The following is a 27,605-nucleotide window of genomic DNA, read 5'->3' on the forward strand; positions in this document are numbered from 1 at the left end:
AACTCTCAGGTGATCCTTGAAGTTGAGATTCTAGAAATGTAGGGCTCTAAACTTTGTCTCTGCTGCCAACCCTTTCTTATGGAAGTCCATATGTAAGATCCCTGCTTTGCTGTGTGTATTGTCGTGTTGAACATGCATGCTTTGAACAGAACACGCTCAGCACATCAGTAGTGTGCAGTTTTGTTTATTTACACCCTCATTTTATGCCTTCCTCAGTAATAATTATCATATAAGACCAACCATGGAAAACTTATATTATGTTAACTTGTATCACCCTCCAAACATCCGAATGGGATTAATATTATCACCTTTTACAGCCAGGAAAACTGGCGCTTGTGACTTACATAATGTTGTAAATACCCTAATGATTCCAAAGTTCATCCCCTTTTTTACTCGGTTTACCCAGTATGCTCTTACTCAGCACTTCACTGCTCTGCTCAGAGCTCTTGCCTATTTGAGGGCTGCAGGAGGATCTCCCATGTCAAAATCACTGACCCATCCTCCCCCTACGTTGCTGACTGTGGACCAGGTGCTTTAGACATGTCACAGCAACCACTGGTAAAGTGGTTAGTGTGCAAAGAAACTGAATTACTCTGGCTCTGACTTCTCGCAGGTCGCTGGCCTGTGAGTGGCTCCCAGGTGCCTGACATTTCTTTCACTTTTCTTCTTTCACCCTAAGTAGCGACGTCGTTGCTGAAGCATGACTGAGAGATAGTTTTCACTTTTATATAGAGACCATGATTCTTGTTTTAGAACAAGAGATTTAATCTCTCCAGTAACGTCTGATGGTAGCATTCTCTTCATAAGCACCTCTTTACCCCTAAAAAAAATTTCACTTTCCATTATATGTTGTCCAGAGGAAGATCCTTACTGAATATGAGATCTTATGTGTCCCAACAAAGATACCATGAAATTCGTGGGCAAATAATACAGTTTCTATTTTCTATTTTAGTAGCTCATTTCAATCAGAATGCATCGGAAAAGTTATCTGGAGCTAATCTTCCAGGTAGAAAATCTCACAAGTGATTCAAAACAACATTGTAAGCTGAAAGACTCAGTCTTTTTCACTTACAGTGTGCCTATATCTTTAAAATGAGTTGTATGAAAGAACCACATCTTTTTACATGGTGGTATGTAGCCAACAACATTCATAGAATTGCAGCCTCCGGGACAGATCTTTGTAGATTGATCCACTGGCCTTCGATAGCCTGGAATGTGGCACCCGCTATACCTTTCTGAGATGGGTCCTCTCTGATGTTCAATTATTCTGCTTTTCTCTGAAGATGAAGTAGGACTTAAATCCCTATCCCTAGAATTCAGAATGGACCCAAAAAATTTCCACTTAGCTACTGAGATATTTTTGAAAATTGGAGGTTTGTGCACTCATCATACAGGTGGAGCAATCTTGTTATTCCAGAGACAAGGAGGATTCCCAGACCTGTTGGGCCAGATCTTTAAAGAAGGTGGGGGCTAGCTGGCATGGTGCAAAAAAAACCCTGGGCTGGTGGGCCAAGGGAGCCTTGGGTGTCGACAGTGTCGACAGTGCTGTCATGTCTGTGTTCTATTACTCTGAGACTCTGGGCCTCAGTTTCCTCATCTGCTAAGCCAGGGGGTTGAAGGGATTGATCTCTGTGGCTTTTCCTGGCTCTGATATTCGCTGGGTCTGCGGATCGCCTTCCGTGTCTGCCATAGTCTGCCTTGCCAGCTCTGTTTGTCACAAAGATTAATCCATTTTAACTGTACCTTGGAGTGCTCCCGGGAGAGGAGGATGGATGGATTGTTTTGCACCTATTATTGCATCAGAACTTTTGCCTTTTTAGATGAGATCGTGCCGTGCCTAAAATCTGTCTGCCTGTCTGCCCACTGACTTTGTCTGTGCTGATCTCTTGCCACGGTACCTCTTCTTCCAGCATCCATCTCCCTCCAAGATCTAGACTCGGCATCCGACTGTACCTGTCTTGTTCTCTGCAGCATCTGTCTGCTACACTCCTCGACCGTCGTTAATAAACTTTCACACATTACATGCAGACCCCTAATCTGTTGGCACCTGCACGTAAATATCTACCATTGATAAACTAGGGGAGAAAACTCCATTTTTTTTTAAATGCCTCTGTCTAGTGCCATTTGTATTTGCACTTTTTGTTTAGTTGTAAGTTTTAATAGTTCCCCCTTTGAGGATTTGTCAGTACGAGCAGTATTGCTTATCAGAACACACCAACAGTCTTTTTGTAATATTCGCTTTTCCCCTTTGGTTCAGCCGAGCCTGCTGACAGATCATTCAAATTCAATTGTTTTATGTCTAAGCCGAACAGCTAATTAAAGTAGGGATGATTAACCTGACTGGCAGTGTCGCTCTCCCTCTCGCTCTCTCCCTCTCCCTTTCTCTCTCTCCCTCCCTCCTGTTCCAATCAGTCTTTTTCTCACACTCTCTCTCCTTCCGCCTCTCTCTCTCTCTCTCTCTCTCTCTCTCTCTCTCTCTCTCTCTCTCTCTCCCCCTCTCCCTCTCTCTCCCCCCTCGGTCTCTCTCTCCCTCTCTCGGTTGGTCTCTCTCTCTCTCTCTCTCTCTCTCTCTCTGTCTCTTGCTCTACTGTTTTTTTTTTCCCTCTCTCTCTCTCCTAAACGTGGTCTGCTTGCTGATGGCAGAATGGCACTCGGAGATTTGTGCATTGTGTCTGGTTTCCTACGGGCAGGCTGACCCAGTGCCTCCAGGGACTTATCAATAGACCACTCAGAAGAGACACAGACAGGAGAGAGGAGGAGGGGTGGGGGGAGAGAGAGAGAATCAATATCAAGAATAGAAGGAGCTCCGAAGCCATTTTTTTTTTAAAGAAGTATCGGGACTTGGGAGAGGGTGACAAAGAAGGTTTTTCAAAGAGGCAGTGGAGGAGGTTCTAATAAATTTGGAAGGAAACAGTTCCCTGTCTTGGGAAAAGGAGAACTCCTGACTGATTAGCATTCACACCAGGTATGAGATGTTCGCTACCCCTTATCACTGTGTCGCAACCGAGATGGAAAAGGCTTTTTTTTTAGGAGACCGAGGGAGCATGTATTTTGCTGTGTTTGTTGTTGGGGGGTAAGGGGGTGGCGTGAGATCTGTGGGCATTTGTGTATGGGAGCAGAAAGAATGGAAGCAGTACAACGGGGGGGTGGGAAAGAGTATGGAGTATGTTACTGTCTTCCCTGTCTTTGTGCACCCCTGGGGGGTTACCCAAGTTCATTTCTAGCAGGTGGATTTAGACGGGAGTTACTTAACGCTTGACCGCCAGTTTTGAAAAAAAAAAAGAAAAAAAAAACGCTGCTTCCTATGTCTATTAAAGGAAGCTCCAATTTCTCTCTCTCTCTCTCTCTCTCTCTCTCTCTCTCTCTCTCGCTCTCTCGCTCTCTCGCTCTCTCGCTCTCCCCTCTTCTCTCTTCTCTCTTCTCTCTCTCTCTTCTCTCTTCTTCTTGTTCTTCTTCTTGTTCTTCTTGTCCCTCTCTCTCTTTCTCTCTCTCTCTCACTCACTCTCTCTCTCTTCCTCTCTCTCTGCCCCCCCAATATCTCTTCCCCTCTCTCCCTCTCCCTCTCTCTTCTTTTTTTCCTCTTCTAACCAGACAGCGGGAGGGTTCCTGGCTCCCAGCCAGCCCAAAAGCCTCTAAGTGTTTTGCACTTGTTTCAGGGAGTAGCTGCCCGGGGATTTTTCAGCATTTTCACTAGAGAACAAAGAGTTCTTTACAAAGGGAAGGGGTGGGGGGGAGTGAGCTTAATGTCTGATATATGTTTTTCTATTTTTATTAGTTTTTCGCCTAAAAAGAAAGAGACAGGAACAGAACATTCACTCTATAAAGACACAAAGACATTCAAAAGAAATCAGTTATCTTTTCTCCCCATCACCCTAATATATATAGATAAAAAAATAAAAAGGGAAAAGACTAATTAAGTTGGATATGTTGCTCTTTTCTTCTCTTTTAATCTTTCTAAATCCAACTGTTCTTATGCTCACTCTAGGCTATTTTTTTTTTTTCCTACTCACAATAAAAGTTGTTCAGGATGCATCTTCTCTTATCTCTTCACCCTTTTCTGGGTGCCGAAAATGCTGTAAAGGAGAGGACGAGAGCCCACCACATAAACAATTTAGTGGCAAGAGCATTTACTTTTGCCACTAGGGTAAAAAGTTAATTACGGAATTTGGGTTCCCAAAATGCCAGTGGGGTCCATCAGTTCATTCGGTCTCACAAGTTTTTGCTTCCATCTGTTTAAAAGGTACCACTTGTGTCACTTGTCAGCTATTAAGAAGAGGTACTAAGGGAGCATATTCTTGTATTTTATTTTTCTTTCTATCTCATTACGTAAATGCCCAAACCCCAGAGAGATTACTTTCCCCATCCGTAATACACTAGTTCAGGCGAAATACAGTCTAGACAGATTTTTCAATGATTCCTATTGCTGGGTAGTTTAGTGTTCTCCATTTGTTATTTTTGCCTGTGCATATATATTTTTTACCATGAATTTGTGTTTGTAGCAAGCATTCCAGAATGCTTATCATTTTCAAATTAATGCTCCAACAAAAGATAAAAGAAATCAGCATGTGAAGTGTCTGTGTAAAATGTGGTAAACATTTCACCTTGTATATATGCTGTGCGTTTCTATCTTTACATTAATATGCTTGAATTATAAAAGCGAGGAAACGTTTTCTTCCTAAAAGTTCTCCTCCTGATGTATTTCTATTTTGATTGTCATTTGTAAATCTTTCAAAGGTGCATAACAGACAGAAAACCGAACAAGGGGGAAAAAATCACAAACACCACGAAAATCCTTAAGTAGATTGTGTGCAGTACCTAACTACAGATAACTGTTTTAGTGAGTGGAAACCAGCTACAACAGTTGCTTCAAGATTCAGAAACTCTTCTTTTTCCATTCACTGAAAATATAATCTATTCCTGTCCCTGGGGAGAGAAATGGTAGGGAAAATACAGATCTATACTTTTTTCCATATTTTTAGGACGCGTTTATGTAACTGCTTGCTAAAGGTGTAATCCATATCAGGGCAGAGTGTGATGTCTGGTGAGTAAACCCCTCTGACTGGGAGGTGTGTGAGCGCCTTATGTTTGAAGTAACTTGATAACAAGGAGTCTTTTCGGGAAACCTTACTGTGTATGTGTTGCCTCAGTAATGACCCTCAGAGAAAAAACAAGAGCTAGGTGGCCAGTTTTTGCTCTTGAACTTGATGAAAGACATTAGAATTAGGGGAACTTTGAGCAAATCCAAAATTTTCTAGGGTAGCTCACTTCTGACAGTTATATCTTTTCTTCAGGAAATTCTGACGCTGCCTTCATACTTTTCTATATTTTGAAGAATTCTCGGTGTTCTTAATAGTGCTTAAGCCTTTAAAAAGAAAGTCATCAAATAAGAGGAAAGAAAGTCTTTAAAAAGTTTTATATTGAAGACAAGTGCTTTTTTTTTTTTTTTTTTTCTTCTTTGGGTTTGTTTCTGATTTCTTCTCCCTGAACTCTTTTGTTGCTACGGGCTGTTGTGCTTGCATTTGGGGGGTTGGTTTTGTTTTATGCCTTTGCCTTTTTTTTTTTTGGCCTTTTTTTTTTGCGATCAAGGGGGTCTGTGAAGGGGGCAGGGGCTACAGTAAGAGGCTGTTACTGAACGCTGCACTAGCCCCTCTTGATCCCAACTCAGGCAGCTCCTATCAGCTACTTGTGCCGCCAGGAGTACAGTGAAAGGTGATAGCTGTCATTCTGGGATTCTTCGTGGATCTGACCTGAGAGTAACACATTCACAGTGGAGGAGAAAAGGGAAAAAAAATAGAGGAGGAGGAAAGAAAAGCTCTTTGAGCTGGAATACACTGGCCCTTTCTTCCTGTAGGCAATCCGCTCCAGTTCTTGGCGACGTGTCCTGCACTATCAGATATCATATGACTTTTTATTTAGATTCCTTTTCGGAGAATGGCCTGTTAGGACTCTTGTTTGTTTTCTTTTATTTAATTTCCTTCTCCCCTCACCCGCTAGTTCTGTGTATCTGTGTGTGTGAGAGAGAGTGTGCGTGTGCACATGCATAAGTGTGTGCAATTTTTATCTTTGTTTTTGTTCTGTTCATCTGATGCTTTATTTAAAGACAAAGCTTTAATTATTTCAGTGTACTGGTTTAATCAGTTGCCAAAAAGAAACCTCATTCTAGGCTTTTTGGGGGGTCCATTTTTAAAACATCCATTAACACATGAAGCTGGAGAATTTAGGAATGCTTTGGTCGGCCCTTGGCCCACTCCCTCACCTTAATTTAACCCTCCCCCTCATCAGCATGCACAGTAGTATAAGTTAGGAAACACCTGTGCTGAGTTGAAAGGGAAATAAAAGTAGAAGCAACTTCTTCAAATCTGCACTCCTAGTTTCACTTTAATAAACTTTTTTTAATCGTTGATTTTTTTTTTTTTTTTGGCACCCTCTGCTGAGCTTGAAAGCATCAGAGGTAGTGAACGATGTGTCTGTGGAGCTTTTGTGAGGCCAGCTGAGCACCCCTGGAAAGTGGAGCAGGGGACTAAAAGTCATTTAGAGACTTAAGAAATAAGTGAGAGATTTAAATCAGATCTGTGAGATCTGTGGGCAGTGCAGGGTTTGGTGATAGATGGTAAAATGGAATATTTAGGGATACTCAAAGAAGAGAAAGAAATTCCCACCAGGGGTAACACAGGCATGCCTGCTGCAATTAGTACTTTAAAGCCTGTATTTAATCAAATTTTTGTATGTGAAACTCGAAATTTAACCAATTGATACTTGATTGCCTTCCTCTCCATGTTTGCTATGTAAAATAGTGGAATTATACTGACATTATTACTGGGTTTCTTCTTCTAAATTTTTGATGCTTTTTTTTTTTTCAATGTGGAGGAGTTCAGATTTTAGTCAGTAAAAGAAAAACATAACTTATCTGGGTATGCAAATGATTTGTTAGACATATTCTTATGGGTACATAACTGACATTGTGCATACATACCATATACTGTTTGCATCAGGGGTTTTTTTGTTGTTCAGTAACAAACAAGACTGTCTTGAAGGTTCCGATGACCATTACATTTTTTAGTCCCATAATTTTTAGTTCCTTGTTACTTTCTCAAAATGTATTATGTTAGCCAGAGGTGAATTTTGTTGAAACTTGGAGAAAAATTTATTCCACCCCTTTAAGAGTACCCAGAAAGGAAAAGAGAACAATTTTTCGTTCTACAAAAAATTTTAGAAGCCTTTTTTCCCCTCAGCGGAAAACTCCAAAACAGCTTTGTCTCAGAACGTTAAACTTGGCATGGCTAAGAAATGTGAGTTTTGCTTTGTTTGAGGAAATTTGTTTTCGAAACAACAATGTTATAAATATTTTTAAATTGCCTGCTGAGCATGCGCTGTATCTGACTTTATTCATAGTTTTAAACACACACCAAAGTGCAGTCTTCTGAATGGCCACAGGTAAGGCTGTTGATTTGTATGATCTTTCTCAGAGCCACCTTCAGTGAGTCTACTCAGTTTTCCAGAAGGGAAAGGGACGAGAGCTGAGTTTAGACCTGGATTCCTTTCTAAAAATCATAGAGCAAAAGTAGATTACCCCATTAAAGCTTGCACATTATACTTAGGGTAAGTACTATTCAACTTTCCTTTCTTATAGGAGTCGTCTGCCTTAACTTTTTGGCTTAATGCTAGTAGAGTAAATTTTTAAAAAATTCTCTCAATGAAGTATTTGACTGAAGTAGAAAATCTGCAGATTTCGGGGCGTCTATTATGCATAAATTTGGGGATACGAGAATTTGCCAGTGAAATGATAGCAGCTCTGTGCTTACAGAGCAAAGATGTGCTAGTCTGAACATGTCTGATCTCATCTGGAATCGAAAGCTAAATCTAGGTGGGCCTGTAATAATACCAGAAAAGGAACACATGTATCTTTTGTGCAACCTTTAAAAAAAAAAAAAAAAAAAAAAAAAAAAACAGGCTTCCAAAGGAGATGACAAAGAAGTAGGTTCTTCTCTTGCTTAGTAAGTCATACTTTGCTTCTGGAGATACATATTTCCAGTTGTTTGGGGTTGTTTTGTTTTGTTGTTCTCATCCATCGCTGTTGAAGTGTATTCTTTCCTGTCAGTGATTATTAACACTTTCCATTTTTCAGAATGCTTTATCTCCTTTAACTCTGTGTGATGTCTCTTCACTTGGTTACCTTTCTCAAGTGTGCTATGACCCTCTCAGGCTTTGCAATTCTTATCGATTCTTGCCAGAATATATTTATTCATTATCTATTTGTTATAGTTTTGGTAGAGATAATCTTGTTTTTCAGGCCTTTATAACTATCCAAACAAATTTCATTATGAGGTGAAATTTTTCATAGTTATTCTTGACTCAGAGCTGAACTTGTTAGCAAAGGTTTAAAGAAAATCCAATTAGCCGGTTTTTAGGAACTAAATATTCTAATAAATGCAAATGATTTTTTTACGAAATGCATATTGATATGCAATGCTTTTCTAATTTATTTTTCTTTTCATGATTTAAAACAGAACATGAGCATTAAATATATTTTAAAAGTAGGAAAAAACCTGCCAGCTTAATACTGATATTTAGAATGTGCAATTTAAAATAATGCAAAGTTTTGATTTCTGTGTTACCTGTCACTTTTGAAGTCAATAATACTTTGTACAGATATTTATATAAATATACACATACACATGCAGAGAGACAACTCTACATTTATGATAATTCTATTTTTGCACAAAAGTATTAGCATTAATGCAACTTTATTATATTTCATTATTTTTCTGTAATTTAAAAATCCAATTAGCTGTTGCCTCCATCTGATTTATTTAATATATGTATATACATATTATTAACTATATGTATACTAATAATTTATCATAATTTATAGAGTATTTTATAAATCTTACAAACTTCTGAATTTCATGCAGCTATATTAATGTTCAAATTTATTCAAATACGATTTGCTTTGTTCCATATCTGTCACTGTGTTAAGAAGTTTTTCATTTTCCTAATCTAGAAAGACTATGGCCATTTTTTCCGACAGGTGATTTCCAAATGTCTTTACTATTCTAGAAAAGAAACTTTTTAACCCTATGATCTCTTGGAAATCTTGCAAACAAGTAGAAGTAATTTTTACCTTGCTACACCGCAGTCTGTCTGTCTGCACTCACTATAACACCCCTTCAGCTCCAGCAACCCTGGAAAAATAAAAATAATAAATATGATAATTTTTCTGATCACAGAATCAGGAAATACCAAAGAAAATTGTGGCATATGTAGGAAAATGCCAGGAGCTTCTCCAATAAGATCAGCTGTTTTTGGACTTTTTTTCTCTCCTGAATTTTGTTTGTGACTTTTTTGGCTTGCTGAAGCATATCCCCATAATCTTTCGAAGCCACAGCAAATTCCCAATGCCACAACAACACTGTGCAGCTGAGGAGAGCCCAGAAAAGCTGATCCTGGGTGGCTGCAGACTTCCCCAGCGATGATGCGAGGCAGGAGAGGAGTAAGTAGGCTATACTCTTCTCTTTGCTGTTTTCACCTGCCCTGCTTAACCTGCCAGGTAGATCCGCCTTCTTTCAGTTGCTTTACCTTCAGCTGCTTGGGGCTTTTTCTTCAATAACCAAGGGTGTTTTACATCTTTCCAGGGATGATTTACATAGCAAAGCATCCTATTTTTTCTTTTAATGGGAAGCTTTGGAGATTGGTAAGGGCAAAGGAAAGGGGCCCATGATATGTAGTGAATATTCAAAATGGCATCAAACTCAGAGCAGGTTTTTGGTCTGTAACTTTTCTGTTCTCTCCAGAGCCTCTAAGAGGTTGAAAGTAGTGAATGGAATAACTATAGGGTGCAAACTGTGATCTGACTGATTCAGTAGATGGAGCTCTTCCCCCTAAGTCTGTATTTAAATTAACATCCCACTCTAGTTTGTGGGGTTCTCTGTTTCAAGGTGTGTCATACTACACATGAAAAATCAAGGGTCTAGATAGATGAAGAAGAGATTTCCTAGCACTTTTCAAAAAAAAGGGAAGCATTTGTCCTGAAACACAAAACATAATGCAGGGGAGAAGTAAGGATGGAGTGAGAAATGAAGTTTACATATCTAATTTGTTCTCTCTGTTTGCTGATATTCTTAAGTGTGAAGTTAAATCCCAGCATTTATTATACAAGTGATTATTTCTGTAAAAGTAGGAAAATATGCAGAACATATAGGATTTGGGCTGTAGTTGTCACAAATCTTCCAGACTATCTGAATTGTGCAGCTCTCCTCTTATTTGATTCTGCAAAGGAATATTAATACTATAATGCAATTGTTTCATCCAATTAGTCTGGAGAACCTGGCTGAAATGTTACAAATTCTGAATTGTGACAGTGCAGAGGAGGGCAAAGCAGCAGTGTTAGTAAGGTGCCTTTATGAAAGCCAAAATATTTTCGGCAATAACTGAAAATAGATCTCCAATACCTGTTTTAATATGGAAAGAACTTCTTGCTTATTTCTTTTTAAATTCATGTGGCAATGAAAAACTGCCACAAAATTTGTGCTGGTATTATATGTATTCTTGAGACTAATAGAATAAGTATGATCATGTCCCTTCCTGATACCAAGAGGGAGAGTGTCCGTGTACTGTAAGCAATAAATTATCTTCCTTAGTGGAATGTCTTCTCACAGATTGGAGATATTACTGAATATCTCTTGTTAAATCTTGATAAGATCATTTGGCCAAAGTAGAACTGGGCTTGGCTTTAGTACCAAAAGAAATAGCATTTTTAAGAGACTTGGATTTCCTTCCCATACCACGTGTCTGAGTCCAATATGGTCCAGGAAAATAGAGAGGATGAGACAAAATTATTCCTAAGCAGCCGCCGTAGGCCAAACAGTGAAATAGTGCCAACCTGGACCAATCAGGCCAGCTTCTTAGAAGAGACATGCTTTTGTCGAACACTTACATGAAGAGAAAGAGGGAGGAAGTCCTTGAAATGCGTTCATATGAATGATTTTTCACAAATTTTAATCAAGTCTCTGGGAATAAACTCAATGGTCTTTATTCTTTGGTAAAGTAAAAAAATGTGAGTTTTCACGTCCAGCTAAGTAAGGACCTCTAAATGTGTACTCTGACATCTTTTGAACAACACTATCCTTTTGAATTTAAGAGAGTAAAAACTCACAGAGAGCAAAGAGTAAAATTGATGGAAACTCAAAATCAATTCCAAACCCATTTCTGGCATGATGAGAATAACATTTGTGCTGTGTTTAAAGCAGTTTAAAACAAGAAAATGATAAAATGATCAATATACTTAAAGCCAAAAATAACCAGGAGAGAACGATCTGTTATCCATTCCCAGACCTGAAACCCTACACTTTTGATTGAACTTGAAAATAAACGAATATATCTTTTATAAGGTGGCACTGTAAACCTTGTATTACAGAGCAATGATGAGATGCCAAGCTTTCAACTCTATTTAAGTTATTTTTTCAGAGTTTAGCCAAACAAAAATTCCTAGACTTAAATTGTTGTGGCTTTATTTACTTATTTCTACATACCCTGACCACAGAAAGAACAAAAGTTAAGGACTATATAGTGTCAACTCTGAACTCTATTGCCATTTCACAGTCTGTGTTCTCTCTTTACTTCAAAAACAAAAAAAGGTTTAAGTTACAGCAAACAGACTATTTTTGGCTATATCTGAAAGTCAGTGAATTAATCAATGTGGAACAAGCTGCAAATTCCTTTAAAAATGCCTTGACTTTTGACTAATTGATTTAGTTCAACACACACCATAAATATAAATAAATCATGCATAGTTTTGTACCTATTAGTTTAATAGATTGAAAGACTAAGTTGACAGTAATAAATTTTGAACCTATGGAAGGTCAGTGCAATGCTACTGTCCAGATTTGCAAAACATCTCTAGACTTAAGACGTTGCCCAGTGAATGGTTTTCTATCACTTTTTGAAAATCATTTGACTAGCTAGTTATTTATTGATCAAATCAAATAAAATTGTCCTTCTCGATGAAGAAATACTAGCTGAAAAAATCAAAATGACAACAAATTGCATAAGCACATCTAATTTCCTTGACCTAAGGTGCTGTAGGAATGATGATAATTCTAATGAGCACTGTGACGAATGTAACTACAAAGAAGCATGTGTGATTACATCAGTAAGAGTGAACTCAGTGGACAAGGTCACAAGGGTGAGTGAGACACAGGAGCCATGACAGAGTCGAGGCTAATGGCTAAAGTTATTAGAGATATTTAAAGCTGTGGCTGGGTGAAAAATTAACAGATACTGGAAAGAAACGTCTATCGATTTTAAAAGTAGATAGCAAGGCAATACTTTTCCCTATAGGATCCAATCAACCTTGGGATTCATTTTTGCAGAGAATTTTAACAACCTCCTAAGCTTTGACTGTCCAGTGTGGTAATAAAGAGCTCTTACGCATATCTGCTTAAAGATTCATATAAGTGTAATTGTGATAGCAACTTGTTATGCTATTGTTTGAAGTTGAAAAGCTCTGTTTTAAGTGTCAACAAAAACAAATGTCAGCATTGTAGAATCATAATCCTTGCATCTTAGAGCTTGAAGGGGCCTTCGATATCTCATATAGATGTGTGAGTTAGCAAACTCCAAAAAGGAATATGGGAATATCTTGTGCAGGACCGTGTAGAATTTGAAAAACTATGGGTTTTATATATTGCTGTGAGTTATAGTTGGAAAGCACATTTTAAAAGAGAAACTTTAAAACAGAGAGAGGATAAAACTCCACAAATTCATCTTGACTAGTGGTGATATACATTGGATTTTGTGAACTACGGGTTGTAAATAGGAAAGATTGGCAGACTTTACAGAAAAGCATGAGATTTTATTTTCATCAAAAGAGACATGGGGGTTAACAGATTAAGAAAGAAATGTTATTAAATGAACCACTCATTTTGCCAGTAAGAACATTTAACAGAGGGCCTCCCTGGTGGCGCAAGGGGTTAAGTCTTAGCACTATGAAGCTGTCAGCAGCCACCGCAGCAAGAGTTCGATCCCCGGCAAGGGAGGTGACCCACATGGCACAGCAGACCTCTCCTGTCTTGCCCACTGCTCCCGCCAGAAGTGCATTTCAGTCAATCTGCCTATTCTGTTCCCCACTCCCACTCTGGTGAATCCTCTCACACACACGCCAACCCCACACCTCTGGCCTGTACCCCAGTTCTTGTATGCATAAAAAGAACATTTTAACAGAGAAGTGACAAAACTTTCTCAAGGTGAGAAAGACAAATTGTACTAGAACTCGAGTTTTCTAGCTACTACACTACAAGCCTGATCCCTAAAACAAATTTATAAAACTAAAAACTGGATGATACTTCAAAAGTAATTGAAGAAAGAGCAAAGGAAACAAACAATCAAGAGTTCCTATTTCTATACCAATAACTCCACTTTATATGGGACAGGGGAAATATGCGAGGTTAGGGTAAGGTTTTCTGGGGAATGAAAGAAAATGCACCAAAATTATGCACTCCCTAGATTCCCTCTGCTTTTAACACTGTTCCACTAACCCCCAGGTCTCTTCCCAAGGTAACTTTGTATCTCATTTTTCTTCTTCCCTCTACCCCTACCAAACAAACAAACAAACAAAAAAAAAAACCTTTAAAAAGAAGAAAAGGAAAACGTATTCATTACAGTCAGAAGGACTTTTGGAAAAAAATTCTTCCTAGAAATGTTCCTGTACAGCTCAGTTATCTTAGTACCTTATCAAATTATGAGTTCTTATCAGAGGGGGCTGATTCAACAAGCTCAAACACATTACAAACTGGGGTACTTCTTTTTACCCAAGTGTGACCCACATACTCCAAGCCTGTTCCTTTTTCCCTGGTATTCCCAGTAGATGCAGATTCAGTCTCCTTTTTCTTTGGTACTCTATCTTTTAGTGGTTCTTATCATGTTCTATCTTATAGATTAGCCATTTGTGTATTTATGTATAATGTAGCAACCAGGTGTGTTGGACAATGCACTTGATTTCACTGAGTCTCACTTTCCACATCTGTAAATGGATAAGTGATAAACTACTTTGCTGGGATATATAAAAATTCCATGAAATGGAACATACAAAGGGTTTAGCACATGGCTAGTACATGTTCATCACTCAATATCAAGGTTGTTGTTACTACTACTGCCGTTAATATCCTCTTGCCTGAAGTTCTTTCCCAAAAATATTATTCTTGAGGCCGTAGATTGATCTTACTGTGTTCAGTCTCTCCTCAAGCAGCCAACACAATGACTTTTAGATAATAGGGACTGGATAAAAGCATATCATTTTTATGCAAGTCCATAAGACTTATTACTGCCTTACAAAAATCTTTGCATTCTTTCCCAGAAGTTAAGAATAGCGGATGGCTGTGGCCAGTGCTAACCCATATATCCCATAAATGATGTCAGTATTACTACTCTACACTGTCAGTGCCACATTCTCTTTTAGGTTCCTCACCGTCTCCCCAAACACATAGGATTGCTCTTTACAGCATCCCCAGAAGTGTCAGCTTGTAGTTCCGGTTCATGTGATTAATGAGCTTGTTATACCTCTATCTGTAGCCTGAACCAGAAACTTTTACTTTGGAGAACCAGTCAAGATATCGAATTTAATTTTAGTTGCATCTGTTATAAGCCAATTGTGTATTCATTACATTTATAGATTCTCTCTCCAGCCATATATTTTCATGGCTTTTGAGAGCACCTGAATGTGTTGAATGTCCTTAGATTTTACTTTGGAGACCTGAAAATGAGGCAATGAGACATTTTGATAGCTGGTAGTCATCTTTGGCATTTTCTTCCCTTTAGTGTCTAATCTGTTCGGTTTGAACAAGGGGGTGTGTATAGAATTCTTATCTAACTTGAATGTGGCATGGTTATTTGAGATCTTTGGTCAGTGCAATTCCACTACACATTCCTGTTTTTCTTGACATGAAACCCCATTCTGTGGAAACAGGAAACTTCTTAAAAGTAGAAATGACAGAATAAGGTAGAGATATAGTCCTAAATACACAGGTTTAGCTGTAGGCAGACGGCACGCAAGGTGGATTCGAAGTGTGTACAGTTCTTTCTGGCCCTTCAAAGTTACAGTGAATGGTGAGAAAATAAAAAAGGGGGGCAGATCACATGGTCATGGCCCAGAAGAGGCTGACAGCAGGGTGTGCTTACGGCAGGAAGAATGTTGCATCTTAATCGGCCAGAAGTTCCATTTGTTTGAGAATGAGCTGGTATTTGTGAGGGGAACAAGGTCACATTTAGTAGAACTGGTAATTCAATAAAGGGTTTTACTTTGTCAGAGTGATGGCGTTGGCATCAACAGAAGAAAGTTTTACAGATTTCTGTGTGTGCACTTGCTGTTACTGGTGTTCCTGGTGGGTGGCTGAATCATCCTGATGGCATTCAACAGGAACCAGCTGCTGAGAATATTAAAATGCAAGCATTTATTCCTCTAGAGAGACAGTAGCATCTGCAAAGTTTTCCTATCTTGATAGCACAGATAATCCCAGAGCGCATTCTCTAGTAGTTTTAACTCTCTATTCATTTATACATTTTCTTGTTATCATTATCAGTATCCCAAGTTCTAACTGGAGAGAAGAGTGCCTGAGTCCACACCAGGTTGTAGATACACACAGTAAGCATTTGTCCAAGGACATGATATTGCCTCTTCGATTTTACCTTGAATTATGATTGTCCAGAGGCTAAATTGGCATTTCCCTCCTCGGCCTGTCTTCATGTCAAAGAGCTATCCATTCTCCTAGTCTTCAGTGAGCTCCACCAGCAGGAAGGGGAGGCTTCCTTCTATTTCCCCTCCATGAATACAGGCTTCTTCAGAGCTTCCTTTTTTACTTGTAAAACTTGACTATTTGTTGCTTTCCTTGTTGATTTGTTACTGGTCTGGATTTGGGTGTTTTGTTTTGTTTTGTTTAGATTTATTTTTTTTTATTTCGCATACAGGAACTGGGGTATAGGCCAGAGGTGTGGGGTGGGGGGTGGTGAGAGGATACGCCAGAGACAGAGTGGGGAGCAGACTAGGCAGATCTACTGAAATACAGTACTGAGGGGAGCAGCGGGCGAGGCAGGAGAGGTCTGCTGCGCCATGTGCGTCAGCTCCCTGACCCGGGATCAAACTCATGCGGCTCTGGCTGGCAATAGCTTGATAGTGCTGAGACTTTAACCCCTGTACCAGGCCGTTTGTTTTTTTTTTTTTCTTCTTTGAGCTAACATCAACAGTTAGGGAATATTGGGAGGTGCAGAAAGGAGGTCTGGATTCGGTAATCTACTACGTCTTTTCCATCCCTAATATTTATGAATAATGCATTTAACTGATGAAAAAATGTTGAATATGTTCATTATGAATTATATTCACCAGTGTGTTGCCTGGAATATAAAAGAGCAAAGCAGTTGCAGCATAACTAGTTCCTTGCAATAAATGTACTGGTAGGACAGAGCTCTGCATTCTTTCCTTTTCCACCGTGTGTCATCCCCAAGTACTTGCTCTACAGCGAGTGGCAACTATAGACAGGGTAGCTGATGGGATGACAGCCAGCAGCAGGTCTGATGGGAACAGGACATTCTTAACATCCCTGTCCCTAAACAGAAGCAGCTTTCTTGAAGAAATTAAGAAAACAATCTCCTTCGTGAAAAATCAGCTTCACAGAGCAGACGATACTCAGGTGATAATATGCCACGGCGGTTACAGTTCTTATCATAAGAAAAGAAATATACTATTGTCTCTTCGCTTGAAAAAAATTCAGGATGGATAACTAATTTGTGGGCAACGTTACATTCTGATAGAAAGGAGTAAAAGTGATGGATACTTCAGAATAAATGACTTAGCTTCAGAATTCATTGTATGTTTTTAGCTATTGGTTTTGTTTAGGATTTATTAAACTAAAGTGGTATTTCCTAAACATTTACCACATAACGTTGGGAAACACTAGCCAGAAGGGTGACAAGGGGCAAGAATTCTAGGTTTTTTTAATTAACACAAATAATCAACAAAATTGATACTAAGGAGTTAAAATACTCTCAAAACATTCATTCGCTGACCAAATAACTGTCAGGCCTGATCTATTTTATCAAACAGATCATTATAAGTGACATGCAAATATGTGTCAAAATGGAGAAAGTCAATGTTAGGAACCTTGAGGATGCAGCCTAGTATATAGTAGAGAACAGCCCTAAGTTACAAGTTGGAGTAGCTCATAGAAAGTTTCAGGAGAAAGCTACGGTCCCTGCCCAGGCTCCCAGCGGAGCAGCTTACTGATGAGTGGGTTCCTTCTTAGAGACATCTCTGCTTTCTATTTTATCAATTGTGAACCAGTGAATTAGCTCTTATGGAAACGGAGTCCAAGACCTCACTTGTACCAATATCAGCTTTTATAGTGATATTAACTCAAACTGGCCCACTATTATTTATCATTATTACATTTCAGAGGACTTTTTTTTTTCTTATGCTCTTCTAAGAGCTAAAGCCCTTCAGATCTCATTGAGGAGCAGGCATAAACTTCGAGCAGACATATTGATCAATAGTTTGTAATAATCAAAGATAGGAAGAAGAAAGAGGAACAAAGTACAAAAAGAGAGAGAGGGAATAAAATCTTTTTTCAAGAAAATTACCTTGCTAACTTTCGATCAGATAGTTCCAAAATAATAATGGCTACCCAATTCCAGAGGAAAAACATATGTGGCAGGTTTTTTTCCTAGCTCCACCTTCCTTACAAGACAAATCACTTAACCTATCTATGTAATAGTGCATTTGTCAAATAAATAGAAAACCATCCATCCTCATCTACTTCACAGCGGTATTCTTAAGGCCAATTGTGCACACGTATAGAAATGTATGTATTATAGCTATCTATTTACAGCAGGGGAGAATGATTTAAAAATAAATGAATCAGGATTTTAGATATGCAACCGTTGTGAGGGTCAATCACTTTTTAAAAAATTTTAAGACTGTCTCTGCTAATGACCAATTGTTAAAACACTTGAAAATGATGGCTGAGCCTATATCACCTCTGTGAAATTGAAGGCCTTTTGAAATCTAAACAAGTACATTTCCATCTATTTGTGGACCCTGGTGGCCTTACTCAAGGAACTACAAACCTATTAAGTAAAATATAAGATTAGCTTTTTATTTTTTAAATATCTTTTAAAATCCTGAATCAAAGTTAGTGACAGGTATTGTATCGCAATATAATTCTGTCTATAGGAGTGAACTAATTCTTTATGTTACACACTTCTTTTTTTTTTTAATGGGACAAAGATATACAGTAAGAATAAGAAAAGCCTCAGCCCATACAAACATCCTAGGCATCTGCCCAGGCTGCACTAGTCTGTCCCAACGAGAATCAGGCTCAGTATATATAAAGCTGCTAAGATCATTGGAAAAGAGGTCACTTCATCTATTTTGTACTGCTGTTATTCTTTTGATGATCATCTTTGCTGCTTAATCTCTGCTTTCTATATACAGACCTCAGTGGAATGATAATGACATGAGGAAGGCAGGTGAAGTTAAATAAATATGATTTTTTAGACATGACCATTACCCTCTAATAGCTTTTCTCTTGTCCATTCCAAGCGTCTAGGAAAGAGAACCAGCTTCCATGGAGAGTGAAGTCATAGCTCCAACTTAGCATAATAAGGGGGGAGAGAGAGAGCAGACACACTGTTAGCGAAACGAGTGAGTTTCTACTGAGCTATGACCAGGTTCTCCTGTTTCCTCTCTTTTTTTCCCAAACTGAAAAGAGTTATTGTGGTAATTCACCTGTGCTTCAGAGCCTGTGTGCACATGCCCAGGACCTGCTCAAGGTAAGGCCAGAAAGAAATCAGGGACAGGCCTGACATCCAGGAGATTCAGCTTCTTTTTAGCAACTTCTGCTTGTTTTCTTTTTTTTTCAGGGAAATTTGTGTTTTTAGAAAATATGTTTCAATTCCCAGACATTGATATCCTGGGCATCTTTAGGTTGTGACAGAAGTGGGAATTAGTAGCTGTGACAAATGTAGCAGAAGCCAGTGCAATTGCAATCTATCAAACATGTTGGCAGACCCTAGATTTTTCTGATCCTTGCTGCAGAATTCAGTTGTGTCCTTGCCCAAGGAAGACAGTTAGCTGGGAGTTTGATTGTGTCTGTGCATGGAACTGGAAGGCCCCAGTAAAAAACAATGACTTGCATCAGGACCCCCTGCCTGGGTTTACCTCCTGAGCTGTTACACAAGACTCTGTGCTTAGAAGGGCCCTTGTTTTGTTTAATGCTCTGTTGTTGTTTTTAAATTCTTAATAATTATTTAATAAGGGATTCCCCACCCCATTTTCATTTTGCCTTGAGTCCCACAAATCATGTCACTAGTCCTGCCTGGAATTATCTTTCCCTGGTATGGCAACTGGAGGTATCAGCTAATTCCTATATTAAACTCAGAAGAACTCGGTCCATATAATGCGATTCAGAAAAACACATATCTCCTTTCTACAAACACCTTGAGATTATTATCATCGATACGGTCTGTTTTGTAATCAAAAACTCTGCAGTTGTCTCAATTTTTTTTTTTTTTTGCTAAAGGTTAATATTGGGGGTTTGAGGGTAGGAAAATATAGTTGGAATTGTAATTAAGTCTTTGCCCTTCGTTAAATAATGAAAATAGGTTTTAACCATTAAATTGAGATTTTAAAAAGACCGTCAGTATTCAGGTTTTTTTAGAGTAGGACTTCCCACCCATTATTTAATCTAACACATTAGTGTATTCAACAAGCAGTTGATTTCCTAGAAGTGGCTGTGGACTTCTGCCCCTCGCAGACTCCCACCCTTGCTAATGCCTGCTATGTGTTCTGTGACCTTCTCTTCATTTTCCCTTTTGTCTTTGACTCATAACAACACTTTCATCCTTCTTATTCAAAATTGCCACTAGGAGGGCCTCTCTGGTGGCACAGGGGTTAAAGTCTCAGCACTATCAAGCTATCGCCAGCCACTGTAGCATGAAGTTCAAGCCCCAGCCAGGTTGCTGATACACATGGTGCAGCAGACCTCTCCTGTCTCGCCCGATGCTCCCCTCAGCAGTATATTTCAGTAGATCCGCCTGTTCTGCTCCCTACTCTGTCTCTCGTGAATCCTCTCAACCCCTGTACCTCTGACCTACACCCCAGTTCCTGTATGCATAAATGAATAAAATAAATCTTTAAAAAAAAACTGGCACGAGGAATAGGGAGTTCCAGTTTTTAGTCTACATACGGCAAGTGATGAGAATGATTCTTGCTAAGTTTTATGCATATACACTGTCACCTGCCACATCCTGGGTGAGTGTAAACAACAGAATTATTAGGTCTGTATTAGACCCCCTCAGAGGTGCATGGGCTGTCCACAGTGACAGTTGGTTAGGACCAAAAGACTTACCCAGAAGAATCCAGGCCTCCTGACTCCCTGCCAGATATGCTTTTGATGACTCAGGACATCCTCAACATTCCTAAGTGATATTTTCTAGATGCCTGGCCAGTTTTCAAGCATCATAACCAGAAAGAGGAGGAAATATGCTAATGGAGGTAGGAGCTAGGGAAGTCATGTGTGAGAAGGAACCTGACGGGTTATCCTAAGCTTGTTGGCCTCTCTAAACCCATAAAACACTTCTACCACTAATAATGTCTCCAGGTTTGTTGGGAGGCTCCAGAGACATTTACCTAACACAAAGCCTCACCCATAGCTGAAGCTCAGGAAGGTTTATCTTCTGCCTCTCCCTCTAGGTTTTCCTTTAGTTCTTCCACACATCTATTCTCCTTTCTCTATGAAATGAAAGAGAATCTGATGGAGAGAGATTAGTGTGTGTCGTTTCTTTGAGTTTAAGTTTTAGGAGATTACAGTAGCCTTCCCTTGCTGAACCAGGAAAGCTGAATTTTGCAAGTTTTTATTATTTTTTTAAAAGATTTATTTATGCATACAAGAACTGGGGTACAGGCCAGAGATGCGGGTGGTGAGAGGATTCACCAGAGACAGAGTGGGGAACAGAACAGGCAGACTAACTGAAATACACTGCTGAGGGGAGCAGCAGGCGAGTCAGGAGAGGTCTGCTGCGCCATGTGGGTCACCTCCCTGGCAGGCCGGGGAATCAAACTCATGCTGCAGTGGCTGCGCAAAGCTTCATAGGTTGCATCTTAACCCCTTGCGCCACCAGGGAGACCCTGAATTTTGCAAGTTTTTGAATAAGTGTTGCCCACCTGTCCAGCAACAGTGCAGCCACATCACAGGGGAACGGGCAAAGCATTGCTCAGAGATGATGGCATTTCCCAAGAAATTCCCCAGCGGTTCAAAACTGCTTTGCAGTTTTTGCGTCCTTGTCAGTTATATCTACCTCTTTCGTCCTCTTCTCTGCCTCCAAGATCGTGGCGTTAATCTGATTCCTTCCTTCAACCTGCCCTGTTCCAAAATTACTCTTGTCCTTTCCCCCAATTCCAGTGCAAAACTACTTTACACTGAGGTAGGTCGCCCTCTTGAAGTGATTACAGAGCATGAAGACATAAATGGCTACAGATTGTTTGCATGCCAGAGGTGTTGGGAATTGAAATGTACCTCATTAACAAGGGTGCTCTTGCCCACTCCAGGAGACTGTCCCTCCTGAGCCTGCTCTGAATCAGCTGTGTCCTGGGATAGCTGTACCTACCCACCCACCTGCTTTATCTCTGGTCACATATCTGATGTGAACTCAGAAAAGCAAACTGTCTTCCAGGGAGAGAGGGAGAGGGAAAAAAAATGTAGGTCTACACAGTGAATAATCAACCCCAGGATGACTGCAGGGGGTCGCTCTTATAAAATATACCACAATATCATTTTTTTTTTAATGAAAATGTCAGAATGGAGGGTTAAATCCCCCACTCCTCTGGGTTCTTCTCAAGCTGGACAATGACTCAAAACATCAGACGGGGGCCTCCCTGGTGGCGCAGGCGGGTTGAGCGTAGTGCTGTGAAGCTGTCCGCAGTCTCTACAGTGCCGGTTCCATCCCAGCCAGCCTCGGAGCAACCCACATGGCGTGGCAGTCCTCTCCTGTCTCGCCTGCTGCTCCCCTCAGCAGTGTATTTCATCAGTCTGCCTGTTCTGTTCCCCGCTTTGTCTCTGGTGAATCCTCTCACCCTCCCGCACATCTGGCCTGTATCCTGTTCTTGTATAAATAAAATAAATCTTTTTTAAAAAAAAAAATCAGGTTAGCAAAGGGAAAAATCAATTTAATAGCATACATATAGGGGATTCACATAGTTGTAAATTCTAAGGAATAACAGAGTGGACCAAGGATATTTATTTAGGGACCTTCAGGTTTCGGGACCAGGGACATCAAGGGGAAAGAGGGAGAGACTTCATAGGACAGACTAGGAACGGGTTTACATTTCACTGATAAAGCTACAACTTTTTGAAACCCCCCAAATTTTATACTCCTAGACCATTAGAGGGGAAGCAATGATATCTCCTTCGATTAGGAAAAGGGACTGAAGCAAGGAGAAAAGATTCTCCTCAACCTCCAAAGCTCTCACCATCTCAGCTGAAAACCATCTGCATTCTTTATGGAATGGCTCCCAGGGCCTCCACTCACCTCTCATTCCCACATGAAGGTGACAGGCTCTGCTCTGGGTATTCTGAGAATGAATTATCTGATTCATTGGGGGAGATTAACCCCACAAAAATAAGTTTCTATCTTGGATAAGCAAGGCCCTACTGGGTATGATTATGAAAGTAGTGTAAATAAGCTTAAAGCTCAACTGCTTTTTGACAAATCAAGGCTCCTTCCTCCTGTCAAATTTGTGAATTTGTATAAGGAATCCCCTTTTTACAGTTGAGGGCTCAGATTTTTACATCAGGGCTCAGAGGGTATACAGCTTTTTGGCCTGGTCATTGGACTCACAGTGGAACTGAGTTTGGGGCACTCAGCTACTCAGGAAGATGAACTCTTCTATTCTGTAAATTGAGACTTCTAAGAACACCTCCAGACCCAGCTTTTGCATCTTCTAGCCATTTCTTTTTACTAGCTATTGCTCCTGCAATGGGAGAGAAAATGTTAGTCTGAAAATCAAAGGGAGGCAACGGAGCATTAGGGGAGCATTTTCAACTATTGAAAAGACATTTTGACCTATTTCTGTAGTTATCAATTTTAATAGTATTTGTTGCCAGGAAATGCACCGATAGCGGGTGGGCGGTTGGATTGCACTACCAGCCTGCTCTTGCACTACCAGCCTGCTCTCGGGGGCCTCCCGTTACAGGAGGTGGTAATTCTAGTTAATAAAAGGGTGGACTTCAAACACATTTTAACCAAATCAAATTGTAGCGGGAAATATCATATTACTGATGTTCAAACTGACTCACAGCTGGTAACATTAGTCAGTATATAGGCCCCCAAATCTGACTTTTCAGCATTTTCAGATGAGTTTCTGGCAGTGAGAGAGTCCCCCAGGCACATTGTTATGTAGGAACAGGAGATTTTTAACTAAAGTAGGAGCTAGCATAAATGAAAAATTCTTTATTCTTGTTAGACTTTTCATAAGATTATCAGATATTCAAATAAAATGTAACCAAGCCAAACTTCAGGTGGTTGATAGGAAATCTCCTAGAGCCAGGAGTTTGAATTTTTTTTTTTGTTTTGTTTTGATATTTTTTTCTATGACATGTTGGCAAATGATAAAAGTGATTCACTCTGCTAACCAGAGATGCCGGGCAGAGTTCCCCCAACACTGAGTCCGTGCCATGGAAAGCACAAGGCATGGCAGAGAGCACAGGCTTTGTGTCCTACTGCTCAGATTTGAATCCCAGCTGAGCCCCTATAGCTGTGCATCTAGAGAATGTTCATCTAACCTCTCTGAACCTGAGGCTCCTCACATAGAAAATGGGCAAAATTATAACACCAGCTTCGAGCAGGGTATTAAGAGTCATCTTTCATAGTTGTTATAAGGATCAAGGAAGATAATATATACAAAGAAATCCACAGAAAAACTGCCCTATATAGACCAAGTGTTCAAAATGACCAAGGTTATGTTATCTTCTACCTTTTTTTTTTTTTAATTCTGTGCATTGCAAGGCATTTTCAAATTAAGTTTTTCAATAAAATGTATACCTTTAAATAGGATAATAAAAGGAACCACTGCTATGAAAGCTCCTCAGACTGCCCTGGTCAGTCCTTCTTGAGTGACTAGCTGTTAGCCACTTGCCCTTAGCCCCCCTTGGCCTATAGATCCCTGTATTAGCCTTCTCTGGGTTGTGCAGTCAGAACATCAGACACATTATAACACAATCAGCTGGAACCCAGGGTAACAAGTATCCAAGTTACACGGGCATAGGTGATCACGTGATGACTAGAACTCACCATGCCCTTTCCTTACCTGTCCTACCCCAGGTCATCCTGAATTAGGAGAGATGTCAGACATCCTTCTGTGGGGTTGCCTTCTGGCCAGATTTTTTTCTAAACTCTTTCCATGTGCCTGAATCTCCATTTTCACAGAGATTAATTCTGATTTGGTTCGCCTACACTTTTGAAGCTCTAAAAGCTTTCCATTGTGGGCAGATTGTCTCAAATACTATATTTGAGGATGGAAAAAGAAAACTCTGCCCAAATGTAAGCACCATTGAATCAAAGAAACAGTATTTTTTTTCAACTGCATTCTTTGAGAATCCAGACAACCTTGAATCTTACAAAAGCACATCAGTAATACCATCCTCCTTCTTAAAAAGACACACACACACACACACACACCAACTACAGAAGGCCACTATTCATGATGTAATGGGCTAGAATGTCCAAGAGGAATAAAAATCGAAAATGTATGTAATTCTACAGACAGAAGCCAGGAACTCCACAGCCTATTTCCTACTTCGAAGGGAATCTGCCTTATTTCTGGCATGGATCCTAGCGTATCTGCTGCTCCCCAACTTCACTGTCATTATTTCTAGGGAGCATGCATTCTGGCTCATCTTCCTTAGGGATTACTGGGGAGTTCTTTTGTTGCTGTCTTGAAGGACATTGTGTACCTGTGTCAAAGTCACTTTACATGGGCAGAGTGTTTTCCTCACTTGGGAAGATGTAACCCTGAATTGTACTTCCCATCACTCTCAAGTGAACAAAAGACTGAACTTTTCACACTAGAATGGGAAGATGATGTCATTATAACACCAACTTCTAACAGGGTATTAATAATCATCTAAGTAGCTAGGGCTGATGCAGATTCACTGACATGGCCTATCACCCATGTTGACTTTCATCCATGCATGCTTTTGGTAAACATTAATTACAAGACAACTCAGAGTGAGAAGCATTGTGGATACAGAGTACTCGTCTTTCCCCTCACAGTCTAGCTAAGCCCCTATGCACAAGAATGGCTAGGTTGGTCCACATCCCTCCCGTTTTGGGCATTGAGTCATTTTAATATGTCTAAGGAAGGGTTGTTCCATAGCCAGAGGTCTTGCTTCTTCAGAACTGTTAAAGCACTTATTTATGTGTCTCATGTGGCACTGATTACATACTGTCCTGTCCTAGAGTATATGTCTCATTCCTCCTACCACTGCACAGAGTGCTTCATAAATACAGAGACTGTGTTTATATGCAGCCCCTTCAGCACCTAGAATGCACCATAGGTAATAAAGGGTACATAGGTAATATTGTAATTTAAATGGCTGCAATTAACAGTGGAAGGTAAGTATTCGGCACAAATTATCTTTTCTGCACCCAGTAAATGCCTGCCCAGAAGCAAGCCTACAGAAAAGATCACTCAATTATATCTGTAAAGCTTATGGATGTTTTTTCCTGAGCTAGTATATATAGGTTTCATTCCATCCCACTCTTGATTGGCAGTATTTGCACATAGCAGACTTTTAATAAATGACTATTGACTCATTAATTAAAATCATAAAATAAAGCATCTTATGTTAAAATAGTTACTTCCATTCCCATCTACATCTTTATCTTCAGACTTTGTCAGCCCTGCAACCAGATACCCTGGGATTTCATTCCAAGTGCTACCTGATTTAGGCTTAGAAGTAGTCATGGGTTTTAATTTGACCTCTTTATCAGATCTCTTACAGGCAAGAAGGAAAAATCACTTTTTTCTCTCTCCTCTTTCTCTTAAGACTGTTGTATATTGAACAAGACCTGTGTCTATACAAAAATCTTTTAATTCCTAGAATAAGCATAGTAGCAGATTCAGTAATGTCAGAGTGAAGAAGCTTTGACATCCCTGCACACCACTAATTTTGTACATTCTGTATTTTGAGGAAGGAGGGGTTATTTCTCAAAGCTCTCACAGCAGGTGAAATGACCTGAGGCAGCTGCATTAACTGAGACCTCAGCCCAAGTGAGGCAGCGGACTTAAGTGGGTCCTCTCCAGCCACACAGAATGACCACCCCTGCTCGCAACCTGATTAGATGCTAGGTGTCAGCCACACAGAATGATCTGAAGCCAATCACTTTCGTGCTGGGTTACAGGATATGAGATAGCAAAGAATTTCAAAATAGATACATGATTCCAGCTTTTCCTTGATGCTTCTCGGAGAGTCTGTCTCACAGAAAGTTGGGGGAGCCAGTCCCTCCTAGGCTAGACATTCTGTTGAGTCATGTTTACTGTCCCCCTCAGAAAGGTTCCAAAAGCAAATGCGAGAGGTTGCTGAATGCAGGGCCATGTGGTACGCATGCTACTGAAGTGAGAGGCATAGCACACACCTGCTTTTTGGCTGTGGCAGGCCATCTTGACTGCGCCATGCCACAAGTTAGCATTTTGGATGAGCAATTGCCATTCTGTTGTTTTCTTCTCAACACATGGTGTTCAAAAACAGTTAAAGGAAAACTGTACCCATTTGCTCATCCCAGAAATGTAAAATTTCAAAGAAGCATGCCAAATTAATTTTCTCATAATATTTTCCAAGCTTTTTCTTTACACTGAGAAATGATATTTCACTTTTTGAACTCTTGGTGTCCCGGCCTGAGGTAAATGGGTGCAGTTTCTCTTTAAATGGCATTAAACATATCAAAGCAGGATTATATCTGTCACCGTCTTTTTTTTTTTTTCTAATGGAATCAAAATCCTTCAGGGAGTGTCCCAAATCCACATTAATGTCTTTGAGTGCTAATGTTTCCACTGGGACTTTTACATTAGCAAAATACAAGTGTGTGGATCCCCCCTCCTCTGCTGTCTGTGTAAGGAAGAGACGGCTGCACATCCGTTATTCTCCATGGCCTTCAGCTAACCCGTGTCAAGGTGGTGCAAGATGACTAGAGGTTTTTGGTGCTAATGTTTCCTTTCCTCCCCTTCCCCTCCCAGGGGTGGGTCACCTGCAAGGCGAATGTGAATGCTCTTTCCAGCCTGGGTGAATCTTTGGAATCCCAGCTAGGAATTTTATTCAAAAAAGACAATTGCAGTGGCTGTCACTACTATTTATGGAGGGGCCTGTTACAACCTAAATTTCACCTTTGGTTCTGCTTGTGGAAAAATTGGACCAACACTGAGTGTTAGAACCTTGCTGTGGACGTTTGTCATTGATTTCAGGATCTGGGTTATAGGTGCTTCTTATTGTAATACAATTCCTGGCTGCCTCAACTCTTCATTTTTATTTCTTTCACAGAGTAATTAAAGTGATAGTTCGTCAACTTGT

General features: G+C 39.9%; 1 protein-coding gene across 36 annotated transcripts in view; it reads left to right on the plus strand.

Moving 5' to 3' along the window:
• ZBTB20 (zinc finger and BTB domain containing 20) overlaps positions 1 to 27,605 on the plus strand; it is a 775,686-nt gene that overhangs the window by 623,788 nt on the left and 124,293 nt on the right. The window contains exon 1 of one of the 36 annotated variants that reach the window (XM_037525509.2): positions 2,567 to 2,965. The exons of the other annotated variants lie outside the window; for them this stretch is intronic. The gene's annotated coding sequence lies outside the window, so the exon portion shown is untranslated. Of the gene's footprint in view, positions 1 to 2,566; positions 2,966 to 27,605 lie in introns of those variants that run through there. 36 annotated transcript variants of the gene reach the window in all.

This window comes from Talpa occidentalis, unplaced genomic scaffold (genome assembly GCF_014898055.3).
Source record: "Talpa occidentalis isolate TD23 unplaced genomic scaffold, MPIMG_talOcc4v2.1 talOcc4.4, whole genome shotgun sequence".
Taxonomy (NCBI): Eukaryota; Metazoa; Chordata; class Mammalia; order Eulipotyphla; family Talpidae; genus Talpa; species Talpa occidentalis.